The following is a 10,000-nucleotide window of genomic DNA, read 5'->3' on the forward strand; positions in this document are numbered from 1 at the left end:
TGCTATCGTACATATCGTTCGCTAAGTTACCACTCATATATATATATATATAAATATATATGTATGTATGTATGTATGTGAGCGAGTGGGAGAGTGGAGTGCTTAAGCAAGTGAGTTAAGACCAGCATAAACAAGCCACATTATATAAATATATATATATACAATGTGGCTTGTTTATGCTGGTCTTAACTCGTTTGCTCGTTCACTCCACTCTCCCACTCACTCACTCACTCCTCTGCACACTGCTCCCTTTCCCCACTCACTCACTCACTCCTCTGCACACTGCTCCCTTTCCCCACTCACTCACTCACTCCTCTGCGCACTGCTCCCTTTCCCCACTCACTCACTCACTCACTCGCTCACTTACCCATCTCGCTCTATTTCCTCGTGTTTATGTGTATCTTTGTAATTCTTCCCCTCTTTTGCACTTGTGTATCTTTCTACCCACCTTTCTTGTCTGCGTCAATATACGCCTGTGTTTCTCCCACTTCTGCCTCACCGAAGTGTGTGTGTGTGTGTGTGTGTGTGTGTGTGTGTGTGTGTGTGTGTGTGTGTGTGTGTGTGTTTGTTTGTTTGTTTGTTTGTGTGTGTATGCTGTATGTGTAAGCTGTGTGTGTGTTTGCAAAACAACGTTACTCGAGTTTATCGTGACTTCAGGCAGATTTTTAGCACGCTGGACAAAATGATTAACGGCCTTTCGTACGTCTTTACGTTCTGGGTTCAAATTACTCCAAGGTCCACTTCGCTTTTCCTTCTTTCGGGGCCTATGACATATATAACAGCTGAGGACTGGGTCAATGTAATAGACTCGTTCCCAACTTGAAAAAACTTTGGGGTTTACGTTCTGAGTAAAAAAATAAAATTGTTATTCGTTTCTTTTTTCCTAGTTTTCTTTTTCTATTTAATTATTATTATTTTTTTTTGCTGCGTGTTTTTTTTATGGTTTGTTAATATTAATCTTTATTTGTTTTTATCTTATAACGAGGGCCATATTAAGACCCATAGAAGCCCTAAGCACTTAAAAGATTTTGATGTCCCCATAAAAATGTAATACAAAATATAGACAATAACAAACCATAAAATAAATTTTTATATACTCTTTTACTTGTTTCAGTCATTTGACTGTGGCCATGCTGGAGCACCGCCTTTAGTCGAGCAAATCGACCCCAGTACTTATTCTTTATAAGCCTAGTACTTATTCTATCGGTCTCTTTTGCCGAACCGCTAAGTTTCGGGGACGTAAACACACCAGCATTGGTTGTCAAGCGATGTTGGGGTAGACAAACACAGACACACACATACACATAAATGACGGGCTTCTTTCAGTTTCCGTCTACCAAATCCACTCAAAAGGCTTTGGTCGGCCTGAAGCTATAGTAGAAGACACTTGTCCAAGGTGCTACGCAGTGTGACTGAACCCGGAGTCATGTGGTTCGTAAGCAAGCTACTTACCACACAGCCACTCCTACGCCTATGTGTGTATGTTTGTTCACTTCCACTTTATTTGTATTTTTTAATGTAAAATATTTGATTATTTCCTTACTATGACACCGTGAACTCTTCGAAATTATATTTCCGATCACATAAATCACTTCGAATATTATTTTAGCAAGTTTCAAGTGATTTTTTGTGTGCCGTAAACCATTTACCATTTCTGTGACCTCCCACCTCCCTTGATGCCCTAAGCACGTGCTTATTTTGCTTAATGGTTATTCCAGTGCTGTTTATAATCTCCTATCCCTCTTGCCTTTATTGCTCTGTCGCGTCATGAGCAAAATGAAGTTGGCGAGTCGTTGGTTGTTGTTGTCGTTGTTGTTGTTGTTGTTATTGTTCATTTTAATCCCCAGGTCAGCCCTGACAGAGCAGACTTATGATCAAATCTGTGACTACCCTATCATGTTTTTCAAGATATAGCGTAGTGCCTAAGTGGAGGCGCGTGGCTTAGTGGTTAGGGTGTTGGACTCACGATCGTAAGATTGTGGTTTCGATTTCTGGACCGGGCGATGCGTTGTGTTCTTGAGCAAAACACTTCATTTCACGTTTCTTCAGTCTCCTCAGCTGGCAAAAATGAGTAATCCTGCGACGAGCCGTCTGGGATGGGTGGGGGAGTATTTCCACCACAAGATCCAGGAACTTCATCTGTTTTTTTTTTTAAACCCGTATTATCTAAATTTACATCATCTTGCTATCTTCTACTTACATTTCTCCCTCAAACTTTTGGGCGATAGGGTAAAGAAGATTTGGCATTTATTTATAATACGTCGATTTGTCTGTTTTGAAGCTCTTCGTACTGTCCCGATTGTTGATTGTTTATTGGCTGCTTGTTGTTATTTTTGTTGTTGTTATTGTTGTTGTGGATGATGACTCATTTGATTTTGCTGTGGATGTTGCTTTTGTTGTTATTGCTGCTAAATTTACCCTGTTCTTGTTTTGATGAGTTAGTTGTTCTAGAAAAACCTGTCATGTGTTTATAACAACAGACATCATATGCATGTTATTAGCGATATTTGAAAAACCAAAACAGTTATACTGTCTTCTCTACAAACTTTAAAATATATTCTTGCTCACGAAAAAAAAAAAAATAATAATAAAAGAAGATCCAACCCGAAATCCTTTAAAAGTTATCATCATACTATTTTAACTATATGTGGAGGCGCAATGGCCCAGTGGTTAGGGAAGCGGACTTGCGGTCGGAGGATCACGGTTTCGATTCCCAGACCGGGCGTTGTGTGTGTTTATTGAGCGAAAACACCTAAAGCTCCACGCGGCTCCGGCAGGGGGTGGGGGCGACTCCTGTTGTACTCTTTCGCCCCAACTTTCTCTCACTCTTTCTTCCTGTTTCTTGAGTAACGCTGCGATAGACTGGCGTCCCGTCCATCTGGGGGCAACACATACGCCATAGAAACCAGGAAACCGGGTCCATGAGTCTAGCTAGGCTTGAAAAGGGCGCATAAATAAAAATAAAATTTTAACTAAAATGGGTTAGCAAAACCCCGACTCCTCACCCTGGTTTTAACAAAATATTATTATCATCGCTTCAAAAATGTTCATCAAGCCAAGCTCTTTTTTTTTTTTTCAATATTATTTTCATTGGAAGACAAAGGAAAAGTCAACCCCAGCGTGATTCGAACTCAGAAATTCTATTTACATTCTAGGTTCTGTGGCTCATAAGCCAAGCTCTTTTTTTTTTTTTCAATATTATTTTCATTGGAAAACAAAGGAAAAGTCAACCCCAGCGTGATTCGAACTCAGAAATTCTATTTACATTCTAGGTTCTGTGGCTCATAAGATTTGATTGATGGTAGTCTGTTGTCGTCCGGGAAAGACATTCTTCAATTTCTCGCTGAACAACCTGCACAAATGATTTGTTTATTGTAATCAAATGTCTGCGCTGTACATTAGTTCGCTCCTTCCATCAAACCGACAATCCCTGAACAGGTGCACGGTGTATCACACGTCAGATGTCGAAGTGATCGCAGATCAACGCGAGATGAATTGTTTTGCTGAAGAACACAGCACACCACCCAGTGGAATTGAAACCACGATCTACGGATCGTGAGAGCAGCACTCTAACCACTAAGCCACGCGCCCTCGACGGTTCATAAGATAAAGTAGAGTCAAGTATTGGTGCTAATTAAATCTGCACCAATATTTTATCGTATTGGTAGAATTGCAGGAGTTTGGGACAAAATACCTTGTAGAATTTACCCATTACTTTTTGAGTTCAAATTCCGCCAAAGTGAACTTTATTTTTCATCATTCAGGTGTCGATAAATCATAGTAACAGCCAAGTACTGGGGGCGAATTAATCGACAGACACTTCCTGCCAAAATTCCTGGCTTTGGATTATTATGTTAATTATTATTACTATACATTAACCAAGACAAGTCGGTGGCTTTCCAACTTGACAACAGGTACTTGGGATTAGATTGGGACCAAACTTCAGATAGATATCGGAACCACTCAAAATCATGCGTTCGGTCCGTCAAGGTCGTTCCCCGACATCTCTTCTCTATGTACTGATTATTAAGCCCCTACTATAGAAACTAGAAAACTTGAGGGGCACCTAGCGCAAACTAGGATACAGAAGAGCTGTGTCGGCATACGCTAACGACGTCATTGTTATAATGTGAAAACATCAAGCACATCGTGGTAATCAGCACTGTTCTAAGGATCTCCGAGGCGGTGACAGGAACAAAATTCACCCCCCCCATCCACCAAAAAGTCAATAGGCCTGCAGCTCGGCACCCAGAGAAAAAGGTCCCAGCAGTGTCGTAGGACTCTGGACGAATGAACTGTTAAATTGCTGGTTTTGTTCAGATTTTCAGGCGGAGAAGAACTGAAATAAAGTGGCGAACAGGGTGGCCAATCTCACACAGGAATGGGACGAGAGAAAGCTATCCCTGACATGTCAGGCAAAGATAGTGAACGCTTACATCATCTCCTTAGATTACCGTCTGGTTATTGTGCCATGGGTCTAGTTCACGATTGACCAAGTTGAAACGTCAGCTCTTCCGTCTTTCCTTTTTGTGGAAGAGGTGCGCTCCACTAGTCAGACTGTCAACATCTGCTGAGTGGAGGACTGGGCGTGTCGTGGTTGATGATGCACATACATGCGCTGAGGTTGCGACATCTCCAGAAATTTCTTAACGGTGAGCAGATGTAGTCTTCGTTTGTCAGACGGATATTTTCACAACCCATTTTTCTGAGTCCTGCCTGGGTCAAAAAGATCGGGCGCTTGGTATCTAGAATGTCGTTATGAGCTCATAACCCTATATCAGCCGGTCAGTGTGGTCAATGAAAGTCTCACCATCACGTTCTATGGAGGGTTAGAAGGAAGGTGAATGCACGGAGTTTAAACACACGTAAAGAAAAAGAAAGAAAACTAAAAAAAAAAAAATTGCAGCAAAAAATAAACATCAATTTTGAAAGAAAACATAACTGCGTGGCATCTTGGGCAAGTGTCTTCTGCTATAGCCCCGGGCCGACCAATGCCTTGTGAGTGGATTTGGTAGACGGAAACTGAAAGAAGCTCGTCGTATATATATATATATATATTATATATATATATATATATTATATATATATATATTATATATATATATATGTGTGTGTGTGTGTGTTGTGTGTGTGTGTGTGTGTGTGTGTGTGTGTGTGTGTGTGTGTGTTGTGTGTGTGTGTGTTGTTGTTGTCCTCCTAGCATTGCTTGACAACCGATGCTGGTGTGTTTACGTCCCCGTCACTTAGCGGTTCGGCAAAAGAGACCGATAGAATAAGTACTGGGCTTACAAATACATACATACAATAAGTCCCGGGGTCGATTTGCTCGACTAAAGGCGGTGCTCCAGCATGGCCGCAGTCAAATGACTGAAACAAGTAAAAGAGTAAAAGAGTAAAGAGTTACTCCTAGAGATAGACGAAAAGAGCAATTTCAACGACACGCAATGCATCAACAATAACACTCTCAATCACATATTTTGTCAACTAGAAAAAGTAGAACACAACAAGCAACAAGCAAAAATAATTATGAAAACAAAAACAACCCGAATACTATTTTAATTGCAATGCAAAAGATTGGATGGAAGCACTCCGTCGGTTACGACGACGAGGGTTCCGGTTGATCCGATCAACGGAACAGCCTGCTCGTGAAATTAACGTGTAAGTGGCTGAGCACTCCACAGACATGTGTACCCTTAACGTAGTTCTCGGGGATATTCAGCGTGACACAGAGAGTGACAAGGCCGGCCCCTTGAAATACAGGTACAACAGAAACAGGAAGTAAGAGTGAGAGAAAGTTGTGGTGAAAGAGTACAGCAGAGATCACCACCATCCCCTGCCGGAGCCTCGTGGAGCTTTAGGTGTTTTCGCTCAATAAACACTCACAACGCCCGGTCTGGGATGTGCAAAAGATTAATAGTGGCTACAAACAAAAAGCAAACACTATATATTAACATCCAGTTTGAATATATCGAATGGAAAGGTTATCAACAGCAGCATAATTAGGAATTAAGAAACGCCATCCTTGGCAAACGTTGTTTTTAACAAGCACTCTCAATGTAGAGCATTTTGTTGAAAGAATGAGAGCCTAGCATATAATGCTTACAAGGCAGCTGCTAGCCTACCATAATCAAACACAGGCGCATAAGTGGAGGAGGATTTTCTAGGCTCCTCCAAAACCGAAATGAGTTTCTCAACCTTTCGCGAAACTAACAAAATTCTTTTAAGGCATTTATACGATATACACAATAAATTCCATTTTTTTCACGGACCGTGAAGTAAATGGAATAACATTTTAAAAGCATAAAAGGGACTGGATATTTATACACATTAGGAAGTAATTATGTGTCAACGTTGCGGAGAACATGGTTCTACAAGAGTTCTTAAGGAGATTTTTTAATTTCCCGGCTTGATACATCACAAGAAGGAAGCAAAATGGAGGCTTAAATTGGAACGTGGAGTACCACGATCAACACAAGTGGATGTTAGGAGTGGCTGTGTGGTAAGTAGCTTGCTTGGTGGGTAAGTAGCTTGCTTACCAACCACATGGTTCTGGGTTCAGTCCCACTGCGTGGGACCTTGGGCAAGTGTCTTCTACTATAGCCTCGGGCCGACTAAAGCCTTGTGAGTGGATTTGATAGACGGAAACTGAAAGAAGCCCGTCGTGCGGTTCGGCTAGATAGAATAAGTACTAGGCTTGTAAAAAATATGTCCTGGGGTCGATTTGCTCGACTAAAAGGCGGTGCTCCAGCATGGCTGCAGTCAAATGACTGAAACAAATGAAACAATAAATATCTTCTTGAATTATTGCTTTAAACTTCTTCATTTATTCCGTGTAAAATTTTGAATTGTAAAACATTTTAATTCGTATCATTGCACTCGTATGTTGTAAACTTCTTAACTGTTTGTTATCTTTTAACTTTTTACTTGTTCCAGTTATTGGATTACAGCCATACATGGGTACCGCCTTAAAGGGTTTTAGTCAAACAAACCGACCTTAGAACTGGTACTTGTCCTGTCGGTTTTTTAGCCGAACTGCTAATTTGCAGGGGCATAAACATAACACCAGTCATCAAGCGGTTGGGGAAACACACACACACACACACACACACACACACACACACACACACACACATTCACACACACACACACACACACACACACACACACACTCAACAACACACACGCACGCACGCACACACACTCACAACACACAACACTCCACACACACGCACCACACACATACACGCACGCACGCACGCACGCACGCACACACACACACACACACACACACACACACACACACACACACACACACACACACACAATTTTCGCCTACCAAATTTACTCACAAGGCATTTGTCGGTTAGGGTCTATAGTAGAAGACACTTTCCCAAGGTGCCACGCAGTTAGAGTGAACTTGAAACCAATGGGTGCAAAGCGAACTTCTTAATCCCCTCAATCACGACTGCGCCCATATAAGTATAGTCTTTCATCCCTCTTACTCATCTTTTGTATAAGTTACCCTTCCCACACAACACGTTTTTGTGAAACGATTCTCTATAATTTCTTTCTCTCTTCGCGGCATCGTAGCATCTCCCCCTCGCTAGCCGTTCCTTGTCGAAAACATTTTAAAGTTTTTGATTTTCCATTATATCTAGAGTTACTTTTACTGTTGTCTTTTCTCACAAATAATTTCTTTTGCTAATGTTCCTGGATGAGTGTGTGTGTGTGTGTGTGTTTGGTGGGGAAGTGTGTCATACAGTAAAGAATTCATGCGTAGACAAGATATATACATCTGTGTTTGCGCGTGAGTGTCTCACTCTGTCTCATGTGACAGTCCCTGTTTGTGCATCTGTGTTTGGGGATGGCGTAATGTGAAAGTTGCGGTTACTTATTATTTCTGCAGATATTATGTAAATGTGTGTATGCGTGTACATACATAAGGGCTTTGTGGTTAAGAAATTCGCTTTGCAGCTAAGAGGTTTTGAGTTCAGTATTTCCTCCTAAGTTCTATATACTCTGAGAACGCATTAAAGCCCTTTTCGGGTCTACTTTATTTGAATTCTTACTATCGGGTAACTAATTTCATGTTATTACATAACTTCCCAATTTGGGTATTCATAACTTATTGGGAAATCCTAAAAACAAGATCCTGTGTAAGACAGTACAGTTTGGTATTCTCTATAAATGCACAAAAACCGTTTAAGGGCTACATACTTTGTATTGTTGTTATTGGATTAACGAAACAATTGTGAGAAGGGAACCAAGGGATAAGCCCCGCTTTCCCGGGAATTACTGGGTACGTCAGCTAGTATATATATATATGTATATATATGTATATATGTATGTATGTATGTATGTATGTATGTATGTATGTATGTATGTATGTATGTATGCATGTATGTATGTATGAGTTTTCGTTGGTAGTTCATTGATAAGACCAATTCTTCCTGGTCTGCAAGAGTGGGTTCTCAAACCGTGACGTTGTGGTGGCATACAATGTATATCACAGTTGGAGGAATTACCAGTGTTGTGTATGTCAGGTGTCCTGTACTCATATATGCATGTATATATACATATAGATGTAGGTTTGTACATATATGTATGTATGTATGCATATGTTTTATTTATTAAATTGTTATTATATGATCGAACGCACGCATCATTTTCTTCTTCTTCTTCTTCTTCTTCTTCTTCTCCTCTCCTCCTTCCCCTTCTTCTCCAAGGAAGTTTCTATAATATATATATATATATATATATATATATATATATATAATATATAATATATATATATATATATATATATATATATTATACTGAGACCCCTTCGGTCATGACTGACCATGGGATTGCAGTTAGAAAGTTTCCCTCCCAGGCACAAGTCCGGGCAAGGTTGTTTATGGAAGACCAGCAGTCGCCAATGCATACAGCCTCCCCTCTTCACGCCACCGGTGTTATTCATGGGAAAGGCAAAGGCCGATACAGCTTGGCACCAGTGACGTCGCAACTCATTTCTGCAGCTGACTTAACTGGAGTAACGTGAAATAAAGTGTCTTGATCAAAGACACAACACACAGCCCGGTCCGGGATTCGAACTCACAACCACGCGATCGTAAGCTTGACGCTCTAACCACTGAGCCATGAAGGCGCATGTATATTTATATGTATAAATGTATGTATGTATGTATGTATGTATGTATGTATGTATGTATGTATGTATGTATGTATGTATGTATGTATGTATGTATGTATGTATGTATGTAATTGACTCCGTACAAATGTTGGAAAGCTGGCTTTCACACAATAAGAAAAAAACAAGCCAAATTAGAATATTTTTAGCATCGGATATTTACAACGCCTTTAATGGTGCTGTAAAACATTCAGTAAGTTTAGTATGTAATAAGTGCATGTATACGTATAGAGATATGCAGAGAAATGGAAATCGAAGTGGCGTGATACTCACGAGATAAACATTCAGTTTCAATAAACTATATAATCTACATTATATATATATATAAGTGAGAGAGCGAGAGAAAGAGTGAGAGTGGGAGAGAGAGAGACAGACGGAGAAAGAGAAAGACAGAGAGAGAGGGAGAGTGGAGAGAAAGAGGGAGAGAAAGATGGAGATTCAGTAACACACACACATACACATTATTTATATCTGTCCCTCCATTCATATCCACCTACATGCGTACATACGTTACGTACGTATTTATGAATGAATGTACGTATGTATGTAGGTATGTATGTAGGTATGTATGCATGTATGTATGTATGTATGTATGTATGTATGTATGTATGTATGTATGTATGTATGTATGTATGTATCTATCTCTCTATGAATTAATGTATATACAATATAGACAACTTCTGTTCTTCTATCTGTTGATTCGTTAGCTACTGCACGCATTTTTTTTCTCTCCTTCTTTCTGTGTTTTTCTCTCTCTGTGTATCTTTCTGTTGAAGAGCGTAGGCTCGAAACGTTAAAGACTTGTTTTAT

At 40.2% G+C, this 10,000-nt stretch overlaps 1 protein-coding gene across 2 annotated transcripts in view; it reads right to left on the reverse strand.

Moving 5' to 3' along the window:
• The window catches only part of LOC115221644 (monocarboxylate transporter 9-like), an 80,949-nt gene that overhangs the window by 55,284 nt on the left and 15,665 nt on the right, over positions 1 to 10,000 (reverse strand). Inside the window, exon 1 of one of the 2 annotated variants that reach the window (XM_029791845.2) lies at positions 1 to 18. This exon is cut by the window's left edge and continues 18 nt beyond it. The exons of the other annotated variant lie outside the window; for it this stretch is intronic. The gene's annotated coding sequence lies outside the window, so the exon portion shown is untranslated. Of the gene's footprint in view, positions 19 to 10,000 lie in introns of those variants that run through there. 2 annotated transcript variants of the gene reach the window in all.

This window comes from Octopus sinensis, linkage group LG18 (genome assembly GCF_006345805.1).
Source record: "Octopus sinensis linkage group LG18, ASM634580v1, whole genome shotgun sequence".
NCBI classification, from domain to species: Eukaryota; Metazoa; Mollusca; class Cephalopoda; order Octopoda; family Octopodidae; genus Octopus; species Octopus sinensis.